This window comes from Microcaecilia unicolor, chromosome 2 (genome assembly GCF_901765095.1).
Source record: "Microcaecilia unicolor chromosome 2, aMicUni1.1, whole genome shotgun sequence".
Classification (NCBI taxonomy): domain Eukaryota; kingdom Metazoa; phylum Chordata; class Amphibia; order Gymnophiona; family Siphonopidae; genus Microcaecilia; species Microcaecilia unicolor.
Window position 1 is genome coordinate 648,715,363 of NC_044032.1, and position 17,860 is coordinate 648,733,222.

General features: G+C 44.5%; 1 pseudogene; it reads right to left on the reverse strand.

Moving 5' to 3' along the window:
- Window positions 1-630: 630 nt before the first annotated feature.
- Window positions 631-17,465, reverse strand: LOC115461721 (annotated as a pseudogene).
- Window positions 17,466-17,860: the final 395 nt, after the last annotated feature.

Genomic DNA, 17,860 nt, shown 5'->3' on the forward strand with positions numbered 1-17,860 from the left:
TGAACTTTCTCCTTGGCCTTCCTTCTGAAACATTTATCACATTAGGAACACTTATGGTTTGTCTCCTGTATGAGTCATTTTGTGGCATTCTAGGTTTACCTTGCTTCTGAAACATTTATCACATTCTGAACATTGAAATGGTTTCTCTCCTGTATGAATCCTTTCGTGCCTTTTCAGTTCCTTTTGAGCTAAACGATCACATTCTGAACATTGAAATGGTTTCCCTCCTGTATGAGTTCTTTTGTGCCCTTTTAGCACTGCCTTTGTTCAGAAACATTTATCACATTCTGGACACTGAAATGGTTTCTCTCCTGTATGAGTGCTTTCGTGGCTTTTCACCTCACCCTTGGTTCTGAACCATTTACCACATTCTGAACATTGAAATGGTTTCTCTCCTGTATGAATCATTTCATGCCTTTTCAGAGTTCCTTTTGAGCTAAACAATTGATCACATTCTGAACATTGAAATGGTTTCTCTCCTGCATGAGTGCTTTCGTGGTTTTTCACCTCACCCTTGGTTCTGAACCATTTACCACATTCTGAACATTGAAATGGTTTCTCTCCTGTATGAATGCGTTCGTGGTTTTTCACCTCATGCTTAGTTCTGAACCATTTATCACATTCTGAACATTGAAATGGTTTCTCTCCTGTATGAATCTTTTCATGCCTTTTCAGAGTTCCTTTTGAGCTAAACAATTGATCACATTCTGAACATTGAAATGGTTTCTCTCCTGTATGAGTTCTTTTGTGCCCTTGTAGCACTGCCTTTGTTTGGAAACATTTATCACATTCTGAACACTGAAATGGTTTCTCTCCTGTATGAATGCGTTCGTGGTTTTTCACCTCACGCTTAGTTCTGAACCATTTATCACATTCTGAACATTGAAATGGTTTCTCTCCTGTATGAATGCGTTCGTGGCTTTTCACGTCATGCTTAGTTCTGAACCATTTATCACATTCTGAACATTGAAATGGTTTCTCTCCTGTATGAATGCGTTCGTGGTTTTTCACCTCACACTTAGTTCTGAACCATTTATCACATTCTGAACATTGAAATGGTTTCTCTCCTGTATGAGTTTTTTCATGAAGTTTCACCTCACCTTTGGTTCTGAACTGTTTATCACATTCTGAACATTGAAATGGTTTCTCTCCTGTATGAGTCATTTCATGAAGTTTCACCTCACCTTTGGTTCTGAACTGTTTATCACATTCTGAACATTGAAATGGTTTCTCTCCTGTGTGAATTCTTTTATGCTGTTTCAGACTCCTTTTCACACTAAACGATTGATTACATTCTGAACATTTAAATGGTTTCTCTCCAGTATGAGTCATATGGTGGGTTTCCAGGTTTGCCTTGCTTGTGAAACATTTATCACATTCTGAACATTTAAATGGTTTCTCTCCTGTATGAATCCTTTTGTGAGTTTTCAGCACATTCCTTGTTTTGAACCATTTCTCACATTCTGAACATTGAAATGGTTTCTCTCCTGTATGAGTCATTTCATGAAGTTTCACCTCACCTTTGGTTCTGAACTGTTTATCACATTCTGAACATTGAAATGGTTTCTCTCCTGTGTGAATTCTTTTATGCTGTTTCAGACTCCTTTTCACACTAAACGATTGATTACATTCTGAACATTTAAATGGTTTTTCTCCTGTATGAGTTCTTCCATGCTGTTTCAGATGACTTTTACAGGTAAAGGATTTCTCACATTCTGAACATTGAAACGGTTTCTCTCCTGTATGAGTTCTTCCATGCTGTTTCAGATGACTTTTACAGGTAAAGGATTTATCACATTCTGAACATTGAAACGGTTTCTCTCCTGTATGAGTTCTTCCATGCTGTTTCAGATGACTTTTACAGATAAAGGATTTATCACATTCTGAACATTGAAACGGTTTCTCTCCTGTATGAATCCTTATGTGGTTTTTCAGCCAAGTCCTGGTTGAGAACCATTTCTCACATTCTGAACATTGAAATGGGTTCTCTCCTGTATGAGTTCTTTCATGAAGTTTTAGCTCAGCCTTGGTTGAGAACCATTTCTCACATTCTGAACATTGAAACGGTTTCTCTCCTGTATGAGTTGTTCCATGCCGTTTCAGATGACTTTTACAGGTAAAGGATTTATCACATTCTGAACATTGAAACGGTTTCTCTCCTGTATGAATCCTTATGTGGTTTTTCAGCCAAGTCCTGGTTGAGAACCATTTCTCACATTCTGAACATTGAAACGGTTTCTCTCCTGTATGAGTTGTTCCATGCCGTTTCAGATGACTTTTACAGGTAAAGGATTTATCACATTCTGAACATTGAAACGGTTTCTCTCCTGTATGAATCCTTATGTGGTTTTTCAGCCAAGTCCTGGTTGAGAACCATTTCTCACATTCTGAACATTGAAATGGGTTCTCTCCTGTATGAGTTCTTTCATGAAGTTTTAGCTCAGCCTTGGTTGAGAACCATTTCTCACATTCTGAACATTGAAACGGTTTCTCTCCTGTATGAGTTGTTCCATGCCGTTTCAGATGACTTTTACAGGTAAAGGATTTATCACATTCTGAACATTGAAACGGTTTCTCTCCTGTATGAATCCTTATGTGGTTTTTCAGCCAAGTCCTGGTTGAGAACCATTTCTCACATTCTGAACATTGAAATGGTTTCTCTCCTGTATGAGTCATATGGTGGGTTTCCAAGTTCGCCTTGCTTGCGAAACATTTATCACATTCAGAACATTGAAATGGTTTTTCACAGTATCCAGATGGGTTAGTTTTATGCATACCTTGACAGTCATGAACTTCAGTCCTAAGCCCACTTATGTGGTGCTCAATAAAATTGGAGTCGGTAGTAAAGGTTTCCCAAACATCAGCCCTTTTAAAATCTCTCACACCGTTGAGTCTTCCAGGTTGTTCAAGTGTTGGGAAAAAGCTACAGTTTCTCTTTTGTCTTTCAAATCTTTCTCCTTTCTGAACTGCTGTTTTCTCACCAGTTGGTATTATGCTACCGAAACCTCCTTCACAGTCTGCTGAAGGATCTGTGCTGTCTCTGGAGGAGTCTTTGTGTTTCCATTCCTCTTTCTGCTGCTCATCACACATTCTCACTCTTTCACTCTCATTCCCAAATCCATCATCTGTTGGATAAAATAGAAGAGTACGATCATTCATTTTACAGTTATGGGCAGGAACGAGGAGAATGTGCTCCTGCCCCACAAAATCCACTGGAGCACCCGGGATAGAGGTGGAACTGGGGGGGGGGGGGAAATGAGAAAGGATGGAACATTGTCAGGAGAGCCCGGGGGGGGGGGGGGGGGGGGGGGGGTTGAAATAATAATTTAAAAAAACTTATGTGGGTGCCAGCCCGATATTCAACAGTTCATGTCCTATGTGAGCCAGCCGGCACCCGCATAACCTTAGGCTCCTCCTATATGCCTCCCCCCTCATAACCGCCCCTTATTTTGAGAGCGATCACAGGCAATATTCAGGGTACCGGTACTACCAACTGGTTCCTGAGAACGTCACCTTTTCCTCAGAACCTTGACCCCTTACCTTGTATAAGTGCGATAAGAAGTTCTAACAAGAATGGGCCCAATTGGGTCCCAGGAAATGTATCTTTTATGTGCCTTCTCAATCAAAAATAAAAGGACATTTTACAGACCCAACTTCTTTGAATTCTAAGCTAAGAGAAATTGTACATAAGTCTCTTGTAAGGAAAGGCCAAGAAGACCACTGACCATCTCTCACTTGTTGGTCTCACCTAACAATGAGATTTTGCCTGTGTAGCCCAATTACCCTGTGTTATTTCTGATGCAAAATATTTTATGTTTCGATCTTTTTTATTAGGTACATATACACACATGGCAATCTTAAAGCATATATACCATATTATCTAATACAGAGTATATTCATATTAACAGGAATTTTCTTTTTCGCCCCGCCCTTTCTTAACCAGTCCCCCCCCCCCCCCCCTTTCCCTTCCTACCCTCTGTTAATATGTGTTCTAGCTTGAGGCCTATCCACTGGAATGGTGGTGGGCCAAGTTACATGGCCTTAAGCAGCTGAGAAGCCCTGACTAGGCCTAAGAACCCACAAATGGGCTTATGGATGAGAACCTGCAGAAGCAGGACTGCATGATAAGTCTTGACAAAATCTGGTACAACAGTCAAATAGAACATAGCACCTAAAATGTAGGAATAAGTTTGGTTTAAAATGGAGTTTGTTTTTCTATAAGATGGCACACAGATCATAATATGATAAAAAAAAAAAAAAAGATGTGAAACTGATATGCTATTATTAAGATATTTTTGTAACCGAGAAAAACAAGATGTTAAAAACAAAATGTTCATGATAACGGAAATGGTGCAAGGTTTTGAAATGGCTAAAACGGAAAAGACAGATGGGTACAGAGGGACACCTGGCCGGAAAGGATAATTTGAGTCAGAAGTTGGGCAATAATAGAAAAAAAAGTGTCTTGCCATTGACTTGTATTAAGACCTACGCCTATAAAAGAGACAAGATTCTGGCAGATCGTTGGAACATTTTCCCCAACTCTTTTGAAGGAGCAGGGCTATGTCCAATTGAACCCAGAGTCTGATGATTGTACCAACTTGAAGACTTGTCTTTGGGTAAGAAATAAAATGTACTTTTTCTCCTAAAACTATGTTTGTTTTTATTTCCATCTATTCTTTACTTGTCATTTATTCCACAAACTAAACCACACACAAGTAACTCTCCCTGCACAAATTAGAGTTGAATTTTAATAGAATATATGTGGGAACATAAATGGCCAAAGATTCACTTAGATCCTGATAGACAGAAAGCCGTGATTATGGGAATGACTTTTGAACTTCGCCTTCTGATGCCTCCACAACAGAGATATCCCTGGCAAGGAATATCAATGGAATTCAGGGAGGCGTTCCAACAGGTAGTAAAAACACAGACCCTCTTTACACTTCCGTGGAAAAGAATTTCCCCGGGACGTAAAGAGGGACCCCGTATTACTACTTAAATTTACACCTCTTACCCCCTAACCCTCCCCCCCTTCTGCCCTAAGATTATCCTATTACAACTATAGACAATCAGAGAGAGAGAAAGAGACATATGCCAGTTCCACATGAAGTCCACACATCAACTATTCACCAGTCGGCTGCGCACTGCCGGGGTTAACGTGTTCAGAAATGGGGTCCAACAGTTCTGCCAGGTCTCTCCTTTTATTGATGCAAATGTTTGTATATCCATTCTCTCCAGTCTCATTAGGTTAAGAGTTCGCAGCCTCCATTGTTGTATAGTGGGTTGTTTGTTAGTTATCCACTCCGCAAGGATGCATTGCTTAGCCACAACAACAGGCCCTTTGGGGGTTTAGATAAGAGTAAGAAATGTCCAAACAAAAGTCAGGCATCTATCTGCCACTTCGTCTTCCACAGACCTGAAACCTGCGTAATCAATGCAGTCCAAAATTTACATGTCCAAAGCATGTGCCCCAACGTGGCTCCCTCTTCACCACATTTAGGGCACATTCCCCACGGGGACACCCCCATATGGAATGCTCTCCGAGGGGGAACGTAGGCCCGCAGCACAATTTGATACTGTAATTCCCAGTGTGCTGAATATTTAGAGTACTTGCGGATTGACAAGGTGTGTTTTTTCAGTTGTTCTGAGGTTACTTCCGACACGAGTTCTTGTCTCCAAACTATCGCCAGCTGATCGAATCTCACCTCGGGGAGTTCATCCTTTATATGACGGTGGTAAAATGTCAGTGGGACTTTTGTTTGCGCTTCCAAAGTGTAAGCATTGGATAATTCCACCTGTACATCTTCCGTCAGATCGGTCCAAGGTAAAGTACGGATGAAATGTTGTAGTTGGATATAGTGGAAGTAGTCAGCCTGTGGAATAGAGTATTCTCTTTGTAACTCTGAAAAGGACATGAGCCTTCCTTCAAGAGATACACAATCCCTTTCCTTTTCCAACGTTCGAAATCTGGATAAAAACAACCCGGGGGAAATCGCGGGTTCCCAGCGACAGACAGGAAAGGGGTCACTTTAGAAGAAAACTGGTGTAATTTGCATATCCATTTCCATGTTGCTTTTGCCGAGGTCATGATTCCCGTGACCTTCAGTACATCTGGAATTCTCCCACCAGACCAATGCAGATAGTTACTAAAGTGAGTCTGTGGGAGGATCTGCATTTCTAGCTCTGTATTGGAGTAATGAGACCTGGCTCGGAACCAATCATTAATGTGTCTCATTCCACAAGCGGTTGTTATACTTTTCATATTAATTAGTCCCAGCCCTCCGTACTCTACTGGAGTGCACAGCGTCCTCAATGAGAGTCGTGCTCCTTTTCCTTTCCAAAGGAAGCGTCGTAGCATTTTGTTCAAACTTCTCTCTGTCTCAAGACTAATGGTAACACTTGGAAAATATATAGCCACTTTGGGACTATAAACATATTATACATCGCTATCCTACCTAATAAATTCAAAGGGAGAGACTCCCACCCGTGCAGTTGCTGTTGTGTACTCTGTAACAACTGAGATACATTCTGAGTGTATAAGTGTGCTAAGTTTGCGGGCAGTAGCACTCCCAGATATTTTACGCTTCCCTCAGGTAGCTTAAATGGGAGCCTTTTTAAGCTCTGTAGGTTTCCCTCTGTCGCCAGTGAGAGGGCCCATGATTTACTGTGATTCAGTAGAAACCCGGCCACCTGTTTGTATGCCTCAAAGAGTTCCAGAAGGGGTCCCAGTGAGCGGTAGATATTGACCACTATCACTAAGATGTCGTCTGCATAGGCTAATATTTTTAGATGGTGCCCCGCCACTCGCACCCCCTGCACCGCTGCTGCCTGTTGTAATTGGCGTAAAAAAGGTTCTAGGGAGAGTACAAACAGCAGCGGAGACAGGGGGCACCCTTGTCTCGTGCCACGCTGTATGCTGAATTCTGGTGTAAGGACCCCGTTCACCAAAATAGTAGCTCTTGGCTGGTTGTATAGTGCAGTGACCGCGTGCAAAAACCAACCGTCAAATCCCATATGCTTCAAGGTCTGAAAAAGAAAGACCCTGTCAAAGGCCTTCTCAGCATCTAAGCTTAATATCATACCGGGGTCCTTCTCCTCTTGACAGCGTGCCATGGCTATTAGGGCCTTCCTAACATTCAATGTTGCGTGTCTGTTTTTAACAAACCCAGCCTGGTCAGGTCCTATCAACCTGGACAAAATTGGAGCTAGTCGGTCTGTCAAGATTTTTGCTATCAGCTTAAGATTCGGGCATCTCTTTAGGTTTTCCCTGCTTCGGTATTAACGTAATTGTCGATGTGTTTGCATAGAGGGAGAACGCACCTGTCTTTATGACATCTTCAAAGTAAAACAGCAGCGCACCTCTTGCTTCCGGGGGCATTAACTTATAGTACTCTCCGGAGAAGCCATCAGGCCCTGGAGCAGAGTGTAGTCTCAACTTCTTTATAGCAAATTGTATTTCTTTCATAGTTAGTGGACCGTTCAGTGTTTCTTTCTCTACTACTGTCAATTCAGGAAGTATGGCCTTCTTTAGATAGTCCTGGATTTCTTGTGTGGTGCCTACGGGCTCTCGCTTGTATACGGTGGCAAAATACGTGTGTAAAATCTTTGCAATACTGGTGGGTTTATTTGTTATCTGCCCTGTGTCATCTCTTAAAGAGTCTATTACTCTAGGGCCTCCCCATGTCTTTATGGCTCTGGCCAACATTCGTCCTGGTTTATTACCATATCTACTCAATTTATACTTCCTGTATACCAAAGAATGCGTCTCTTTCTCATGTAAGAGTGTGTTGAGTGATATTTGGATTGTTTTCAGATTTTCTAGTGTCTTTGCAGAGGGGTTGCGAGTGTATGCTCGTTTAGCTTGGATTAAATCGCGTTCTAAATGTAATATCCTAATCGCTGCCCCTTTTTTCTTTAAGGAGACATAGGCGATTATTTGCCCTCTCAGTACTGCCTTCGAGGTAGACCAGAATAGCTGGGACTGGGTTTCATGTTCTACGTTGTTTATCTTAAATTCCGCCCATTTTTCCATGAGAAAATTCCGGGAGGCTAAATCTGTGTAAAGATAAGCCGGAAACCTCCATTCTGGCCCTCCCCGCTTATCTATGTCAGTTTCAATATCGACCCACACTGGAGTGTGGTCCGAAATTTCCTCCGGGCCAATTACCGCTCTCTGTATCCTGTGAAACCAGACTCTAGTAATCAGTATATAATCTAATCTTGCTTGTGTCCCATGAGCCCGAGACCGGTGGGTAAAGTCTTTCTCTGTCGGGTGCAAGGCCCGCCAAGTGTCCACTAGGTCTAAGGTCTGCATCAGTGTGGTGAGAACTTTCTGTCTATAACCCTGATAGTGCATAGAGGCGGGATTTGTACAGTCTAGCTCGCTGTCTTTAATCAAATTAAGATCCCCTACTAGTAACAATGGGACCCCTTCTTGTTGGTGGCAGAGTTTAAGTATCGACTGATAGAATTTGGGGTCCTGATTGCTAGGTCCATATACTACCAATAGGTTGAACTCCATTCCCTGCAGCCAGATCTTTACTAACAAAAAGTGCCCACGTGCATCCTTGGCCATGACCTCTGCTTTATATGACAGCCCTTTCCTGAATAATATGGCCACCCCTCCTTTCCGTCCCTGAGAGGGGCTGGCTAGTACTTCGCCCACCCATGTTCTCTGTAGTTTGCTATGCTCAAGGTCAGAGAGACGTGTCTCCTGCAGACACGCAATGTCTGCACCGTGTCTACGTAGGGCCGTCAATATCTTGGCCCGTTTTACCGGGGACGTAATACCCCCTACGTTCCACGTTACAATTCGTGCGGGCATAGCTTAGGTCTTAGAAAAATGACTTGATCTGTTATTCGAATTATATCACATTTCTCCATTAGCTTACTGATGGGATGCCTCTTAACTTTCAGGTGCAATGTTTCTATAGTAATAATAAGTCGCGTTTGGACCTTCTCTACATCAGTGTGTATCGGGCCCAGCTCAACTGGCACATCTGAGATGCTGTGTGGAGTCTCTCCCTTCCCTCTCTGTCCCATCCCACCCCCCTCTCCCTCCCTTCCCTTTCCAATAGAATTACCCCAGATCATCTGCACAGACTATTGAGCCTGCGAGATTAGGAGTAACACGTGTGGGTGCTTCGAGGCCCCTACCCCAGATCTCTATATCTTTGCTTTCAGTTTGACTTTAGTTACACTTCAGACAACAGATCAGAATTCTATTCAGACACATTTAGTTACCATTCAGTCTTTCTTTCATATCCCGTCCAATAGATGCTGTTCTGTTAGCACTGCTTGCGCTTCTTCCACCGTGTTGTAGGTCTGCCACCGCTCATTAATATAAAGGCGTAGTTTCGCTGGGTACTGTAGCGTGAATTTTATTTTTCTTGTTGCAAGTTGGGCACAAAGTGGGTGGAATTTTCTGCGCTGTTCCTGGATTCTTTGTGTATAGTCTGGAAAAATCAAAATGGATTTACCTCCATATTTCAAGGAGTCCCTACGGAGCTTGAACCCCTGTAATATTTCCATTTTATGTTGGTAGTTTAAGATCTTCGCCACTATTACCCGCGGCCTTGCGTTTTCCTCTGTGCGCCGTCCTACGCGATGTGCACGTTCTATTATTAGGGAACTGCAAGAATCTGTAAGGGCTAGTTCGGTTGCCAGCCATCGTTCCAGCCAAGTATGTAAGTTGCGTTCTGAAAGCTGTTCTGGCAGGCCCACTATGCGGACATTGTTCCGCCGGGAACGGCTTTCCAGGTCCTCCAGCCTCTCTTCTTGCTCCTTCAGTTGCTGTTGTAGGCCTCGTAAATCTGGACCAAAGTCTCGGGTGTCATCTTCGAGCGCGGATACTCTCGTTTCTAAATCGCTGGTGCGGGTTCCCAATCCGTCCAGGATCAACTGGTAACTGTCGATTTTCTCATTAAGTGCTGCCCATTTCGGGTCCCACGCGCTCGCGATCGCTGTCGTCAGTTGAGTTAGTTGCTGGTCATTAAAACTTATCGATGGTGGAGTTTCGGGCAGGCCGTCCACCATTTTCCCTTCCACGTTTCCGGTTTTGTATTTTCCTTTTTTACTGACCTTTGTGCCATTATATTCGGCGATTTTTGTAAATATTTGTCCAGTTTAAGACGGGTCCAGTCTCTGCAATGTTGTTCGATCTAGGGCGAGGGCCTCAGAGCTAAACAGCAAACGTCCTGCCTAGCTCATAGCGTCATGTGACCTCCGATGCAAAATATTTTAACTTTGGTAAGAACAAAAACAGAGAGAGTAAAGATGGAAAATGGCAGGGGGCACAGAAACAGAGAAGGCTGCATGGCAGGGGGAACAGAGAGTGAATGAGGGAGAGAAGAGACATTGCATGGGGCAGAAAGAGAGAGAGAGAGACAGAAGAGGCTGGATGGCAAGGGGTACAGAGAGAGAGAGAGAAGAAGCAGCTTTACTGCAGGGGGCAGAGAGAGAGAGAGAGTGTGAAGAGGCTGCATTGCAACGGGCACAGGGAGATTGAGAAGAGGCTAGGGTGGAAGTGCAGAGGAAAGAAGGGGAGAAATGGGACGGGGGAGGAATGGGGACACAGAAGGCAGATACTGAACATGGGAATAGGGACCGGGACACAGAGGAAATGATGGTGGAAAAAAAAAGTCAAATAGACAAGAGATCCTGGAAAGCAGAAAATGGATGAAACTGGTGTGTGGGAGGAGGAAGGAAGGAGCAGAAGATGGATGGGGTGGGGGGAGGAGCAGGAGGCAGATGGGGCTAGGGGTAGAGGGGTTGTAGGGGAGGGGGTTGGAACAGGAGATAGGGCTAGGGGTGTGGGTGGGGAAGGGAACAGAGCAGAAGATGGATGGGACTGGGGGAAAGAGCAGGAGTTAGATGGGGCTAGGGGTTACGGTTAGAAGGAAAAGGAATACAGTAGAAGATGGGGCTGGGGTGGGGGAGGAGCAGTAGGTGGATGGGGCTAGAGGGTATAGGTAGAGGGGAGGGGGAACTGAGTAAAAGTGATGGGCAGACTCTTCAGGTGGCCCCAGGGTAACCCCAGGAAGGTACTAGGTGTTTCAAGATACAGACGTACTGAGTTTGGTAAAATGGGGGAATATCTGAAGAAGGAGCTGATGGCATGGGTCAGGATAGGTGAAGCGGAAGTGCAGTGGTCCAAGCTGAAAACTGCTATAAATAGGGCAACCGATCTTTACACAAGGAAAGTAAACAAAAACAAGAGAAACGGGAAGCCTATGTGGTTCTCCAAAGAAGTAGCTGAAAAAATAAGAGCAAAAGAGACTTTGCTCAAGAAATACAAAAGAACACAACGAGAGGATCACGGAAAAGATTATCGGATTAAACTTAAAGAAGCGAAGAAGGAAATACAGCTATTGGGGAACGGAATTGCAAGACTGAAAGACGCTGAGAATAGCTATGTGGAGAGTGATGAGGATAAAGTGAATGTGCTAAACAAATACTTTGCTTCAGTGTTCACGGAAGAAAATTCTGGAGAAGGATCATAGTTGGTTGAGGAGGGAATATCTGAGAATGGAGTGGATACGGCGCCGTTCGTAGAAGAAAGCGTTTATAAACAGCTCCAAAACCTGAAAGTGGAAAAAGCTACGGAGCCGGATAGGATACATCCTAGTGAGGGAGTGTTTTCTGCCTCTATGTCACTCCCTCCCTCACGGCCCACTATAATTAACCCTGATCAGGTAGGATTTATTACTGGAAGGCAAGCAGCAGATGGTAGAAGAGTATTTTCCATCTATGAAGGGTGAAACACAAAAGAGGTGTATAGACATAGGCGCCCCGTATAAGAGGCTTGCCCTCCCGCACGAGTCTTGCACCCAGGGCCGGCCCAACAACATGGTAAGCAGGGCAGGGGGGCCCTGACCTCTGGAGGGCGCCGCCACGCCATGCTTACCTCGCCCTCCCGCTCCCATGTCCCAACTGCCCGCCCTCTTCTCTCCCCTAAGATCCCTTTCCTTTTTTTTTTCTTTTAAATTTTACCTCCAAGTCCGGCAGCGCAGCGTCAGTGAAAGCGCTTCCCTTCGCTCAGTGTCCCGCCTTCTTCTGACATCATATGGGTGAATGGAGGGGGGCAGGGGAGAGAGGAGCATGGATGGGAGGGCAGGGCTCAGGGAGAGAGGGGAATTGCTGGATATGGATGAATAGAGGGGGCAGGGGAGAGGGGAGCATGGATGAACATGGATGGGAGGGCAGAGCAGGGCTCAAGGAGAGAGGGGAATTGCTGGATATGGGTGAATGGAGGGGGCAGGGGAGAGAGGAGCATGGATGGGAGGGCAGGGCTCAGGGAGAGAGGGGAATTGCTGGATATAGATGAATGGAGGGGGCAGGGGAGAGAGGAGCATGGATGAACATGGATGGGAGGGCAGGGCAGGGCTCAAGGAGAGAGGGGAATTGCTGGATATGGGTGAATGGAGGGGGGGCAGGGGAGAGAGGAGCATGGATGGGAGGGCAGGGCCCAGGGAGAGAGGGGAATTGCTGCATATGGGTGAATGGAGGGGGGCAGGGGAGAGGGGAGCATGGATGAACATGGATGGGAGGGCAGGGCAGGGCTCAAGGAGAGAGGGGAATTGCTGGATATGGGTGAATGGAGGGGGCAGGGGAGAGAGGAGCATGGATGGGAGGGCAGGGCTCAGGGAGAGAGGGGAATTGCTGGATATAGATGAATGGAGGGGGCAGGGGAGAGAGGAGCATGGATGGGAGGGCAGGGCCCAGGGAGAGAGGGGAATTGCTGGATATGGGTGAATGGAGGGGGCAGGGGAGAGAGGAGCATGGATGGACATGGATGGGAGGGGTGGGCCCAGGGAGAGAGGAGAAATTGCTGGACATAGAGGGGAGTGGAGGGAAGAGAGAAGAAGGAGATGAGATGAGGGAAAAGGAAGAGAGGAGAAAAACTGCACATGGATGGAGAAAATAGGCAGAAGCTGGATCCACTGGACAGTCAAGTCTGTGGAGGACCCAGCTTTTACTTACGGATGTATGACAAGAAATGAAGAAGACAGGCGGAAAGTAAAGAAATAAATGGAAAGGAAGCCCTGGAAACGGAGTTAAGAGGACAGATAGCAGCAGAATCGGATACTGGGCCAGCATGATCAGAAAAACAAAGTCACCAGACAACAAAGGTAGAAAAGATCATTTTATTTTCATTATAGTGTTTGGAATATGTCCACTTTGAGAATCAGGTGCTCAACATTAAAAGTTTATATTTATTTACTTATTTATGGCATCTTATCCCACATTAAACATTAATTAGGATGTTTTGTGGCTCTACATGAGAATTGTGATATGATCCCTTGTTTCATATTGTTGACAGTCTGCATTTTCCGTTTGGGTGGTATATTGGTGTATTAGGTTCTGCCCAGTGTAATATTTATGGTACAGTAAGGTTCTGAGTGTGTTTTTGCACAAAGTTGTGCATAGTGTTTTGCAGTTGAGCGATTGTGTTTAGTATATGCTTTGAGCAACCACTTTATTCTTTGACATATGATACATATCTAATATCTAAATTTAATAAAAGGTATTAATTGTGACTTTTTTATTTTTTTTTTTCTGTGTGTTATCAGACAATTATGGATTTAAGCTCCACCCCTGGCCCCACTCCTAACCCCGCCCCCTTTAGCCTCCCCAAACAGTTGGGCCACCGACCGCCTATGTGTATAGACCCTTTGGTTTCGTATCAGACTGCTAAAATAGACAAGGAAATTTCTTCCTGGATAGTTCAGGCATCAAGTTCAAAACAGATTTGTTTCAGAATTATGGAAGGAAATGAACATATTAGTTTTAATTCATGATAATGTTATGCTGTAATTTCTGATTTGTCTAGTCTCGCATGTAACCCACATAGAACTGCGAGGTATTACAGACTATAAAAACAAAGTGTTATTGTCACCAAACGCCTAGCGCCCGCCTGAGGTTAACCCTGTGGCCACCTGGAGGGTCTGTCTCCAACATTGCTCAGGACCGCCTGCACCTGGGCATGTGCTCTATACTAGCACCCTCCTCCCACCGACTGTGTCCTGCTTGCCTCTGAGCTAGTCTCCCACTCTCAGATTATTCTCTGGTAATTTCTAGGACACTGGGGGCCACACTCCAGGCAGGGCCGGTCTTAGCAAGTGCAGGGCCCTATGCAGACCAATTTGGTGGGGCCCCATCCTAGCCCCGCCCCCACCCCAGCTCCACCCCATTGATAAGATTATTCCATTTTTAGAACATTTTTTTTATTTATGAAATTTCAAATAAAGACAAATGAAGCTAAACTTGTACAAAAAAACTGATTGAAATAATAAGCACAATGCTATCATGAAACCCCCCCTCACCAGAAATTATTCAGTTCAAGTCCACTACAATTAGTAGTTCCAATTCTCATAACAAAGGAGAATAAAGCAAAAATATTAAGAAAAGATCCAGTACTTTCAAAGTCCCCTATTACTCTGTAACCCATCAAACCTGAGAGGCAAGTAGCCACATCAGTTACTAAATAGTTTGAACTGATTGTACCTACTTTATATCAGATTTTGCTACTTCATGATTTCCATTCTCAGATTTTAGCGTAGTAATCTTTTCTTCCTGTGTTACTGGAAGCAGTGTTTTAGCTAAATCTGCTATTGCCATCCAAATTTTTATCAGGAGAAATATCTGCAGATCTATGTGAAAATAACCCAGATATGTTAGAAACAGCCTCTTCCATGCCAGAAGATCTTACTTACTCAGCTTCTCCAGCAACTAATGTTGTTGGACCAAATTTCCTCTCAGGGAGGCAGACATTTCCAACCCTTGCACCGTCCGTAAGCGTCGTTAGATGAGAGAGACACTTCTCCTGATCTCCTGCCTGCATGGAATCCGATTTCGATTTGGCATAAGTGCATAACTGTTGGCGTCAGCAACGATGGCTCACCTCACGTCCTCACCAACTCCAACCAGGCTCCAGCTTTTCCCGCTCAGTGACTCCCGCCCTCGCATCCGGAAACAGGAAATACATCAGAAGGCGGGACATTGAGCGGGAAACTGGAGCCTGGAGGTGAGCCGTCGCGCTGCAACTGTCTGTCGTCGCCGTCGGGGCCGTCGCTGCCTGGGCTGGCTCGCTGGCATCGCTCAGTTAGTCGCCAGGGTCCGGGGACTCGGGAGCTGATGGCGGGCTCAGCGGGCCCAAGCCGGGAGTGGGCGCCGCGCCGGTGGTGACGGGAGCGGAGTGGCCGAGCCGCGGGAATGGGGATCATCTCAGGCGACTAAGGCGAGCAGAGGCGGAGGTCGGAGCGGAGTTACGAGCGAGGCAGAGTTGAGCGCGGGGCCCCCTTAGGCGCGGGGCCCTATGCAGTCGCCTTGGTCGCCTCTGCCTAAGACCGGCCCTGACTCCAGGAGTTCCACAATTTCTAGACAGCAAACCCAAAAACACAAACCAGGATTCTTAGTCAGTCCAGGATGGCAGAACTAATAAACTATAGGTTTATTATCATGAAAATGAACAGTGAATGTTTGAAAAAGCAGATGAAAAAGTACAGCAAGCAATTAAAACTATCTAACACTTGTTACTACCTGGGTAGCACCTGGGGAGTTCAGGAATGTAACTGTTCACAAGAATTGAACAGGATCTCAGGACACAGATGTTCCTCCTCTGTACCCCCACCCTGAGAATAAAGAAAAATCCAGTACCTCCTGTCTAGTTTGAAGTCCAGGGCTAATCAGAGCCCCAGGGCATCAACTTTGAAAGTATCTGGCCAATGATTGCAGATTGCCTTTCCATAAGCTTAAACTGGAAAAGACAAAGCCTTTTTTTCTGCTACAGCTTTAAAACTCAAAACAAGAGCCATCTGCTGGCCAACTAGTAGAAAAACATTTCATGAAATAATACAGTTTTCAGGCTTAGAAACCCAGTGTTTCGTCACAGTTGTGTTATCTTTTGGAAGGCACATCAAGAGTGTACACCTATGATAACAGTAGCAGTGTCGCCCCTGTTGCTTGCCTTGGTAGTAGAACCTCTAGCACAAAAGTTTAGGGAAATTAAAGGACTTATAATAGGAGGTAAGGAACATAGAGTCTCCTTGTTTGCAGATGATCTTTTGATATTGACTCAAGGTACAGAAAAAGCCCAAATGGCTTTATAGGAGCAAACGGCAGAATATGGAAACTTGTTGTGAGATGGCATTACTCTCCATCTAGACTGGAAGCCATTATGAGGAAAGGGGATGGTTTATGTTGGAGAGGGTGTAGCTAGAGGGGAATATATACTCACGTCTGAAGGGAATGTCCTAGTGTCCAGAAATTATGGAAGGAGGTATCTGCATATGGGCAACAGTTACTCGAGACTCATATAGCGTGTACTATGGAAAATGCCCTACTAAGTGGGAGAGTGGAATGGATAACAGGAGCTATGGATACATTAATGCTATTGGTTTTTACAGCAGCTCGACTGCTGATTGCCTCACATTGGCATACACGGGCCATGCAAAAACAAACGATATAGATTGACTACCTTAAAATCTAATAAATGCAAATATCAAGAAATGTGGGGCGATTCCTCCAGTTGGAAGGACAATCTGAGTTTTGGGGAGTGGAGTGAACGGAAGGGCAGAGATAAGGGATGCGGAGGGTCTACTTATAGTTTTTCATTATTGGGGGTGGCAGTTTGTTATGTAACAAAATGTAGAGTTGTTCTTAATTTTTTCTGTTAAGAGATGAAGTCAGTTATTTTGCTAGAAAATTAATAAACAAGTCGCGAATTCCCATGGCAGCCTGCATGAGGTTGTAGCCGCCATTTTGGAATTGGGAATGGCATCATTACCATAAACTGCATTATATACTGTGATTTGTATTAACCTATCAGCAACACAAAATGTCCATGACTAAGTCAAACTGAACCATGTTCATCAGTCATGTCCCTACACAACAGTGCAGAAGACTCTCCACCTCCAGCAGCCCTTTCAACAGTACAGATTTCACAACCCCAAGACACTCTAGGATAAAGGGTTTTGCAGACCAGATCCCACCGCTGGGATACCCACCTCTATCCGTGCCTCCTCCATCTCCACAGACAGTTTAACCTGTCCAAAGTAGGGAAACACACAGAGGGAGGAGAAGAGGAGATGACAACCTTTTATCTCACCAGCGCTGAATTCCTGAATGATTCCAGCTGACTTTAGGAAAGATGTGCAGGAGGAATTCTATACTTACCTGTTATAGAAGGCAGGGTCTGTTCAGACATCTTTGATTCAGGATGTTCCATGAAGGGGAGATCTTCCTCTTGCTTAATACTCAGTGAGAACACAGATGTTACAATTGGAAGGTCTGTGATGAGAAAAAACATTCACAAGGATTCACGAGGTTTCTGATAATACTAAATTAGGAAGTGTCCAAATGTTGATGTTATTGACCCATCTCCTGTGATCTAAAAATGCAAAGCCCATTAAATCCAAAACATTTACTTACTGTTGAAGTCATTTGGATTTTCTTTTCCCTCCCACTCAAATTGTTGAGTGAAATATTTCTCATCTTCCTTTTTAATCTTGAATATAACATCAGGATTAAGAATTGAATAACCTGTTGATAAAAAGTAGGAAAATTACATTTAAATTGTAATTGTAGAATCCCTCGGGAGGTTCCCTCTGCTTCATGTTTTGATGGAGCAGTGCGTGATTTGTGCATGGAGGTCTGTGTATAGATATCTTGAGACTTGTGTATTTGACTGACAAAGCTTGGAGAGAAGAGGCAGCAGTGGTCCGACACTTGATTAAGATTATATCATAGAGGTTTTCTGGTATAGAGATTTCTCTTTGTTTCCCTCCTAGGTGGAGGCATTGCAGCTGCCAGTCTTCTGGTTACCATTTGGAGAGGTCATACGTTGTACAGTATAGTTGAC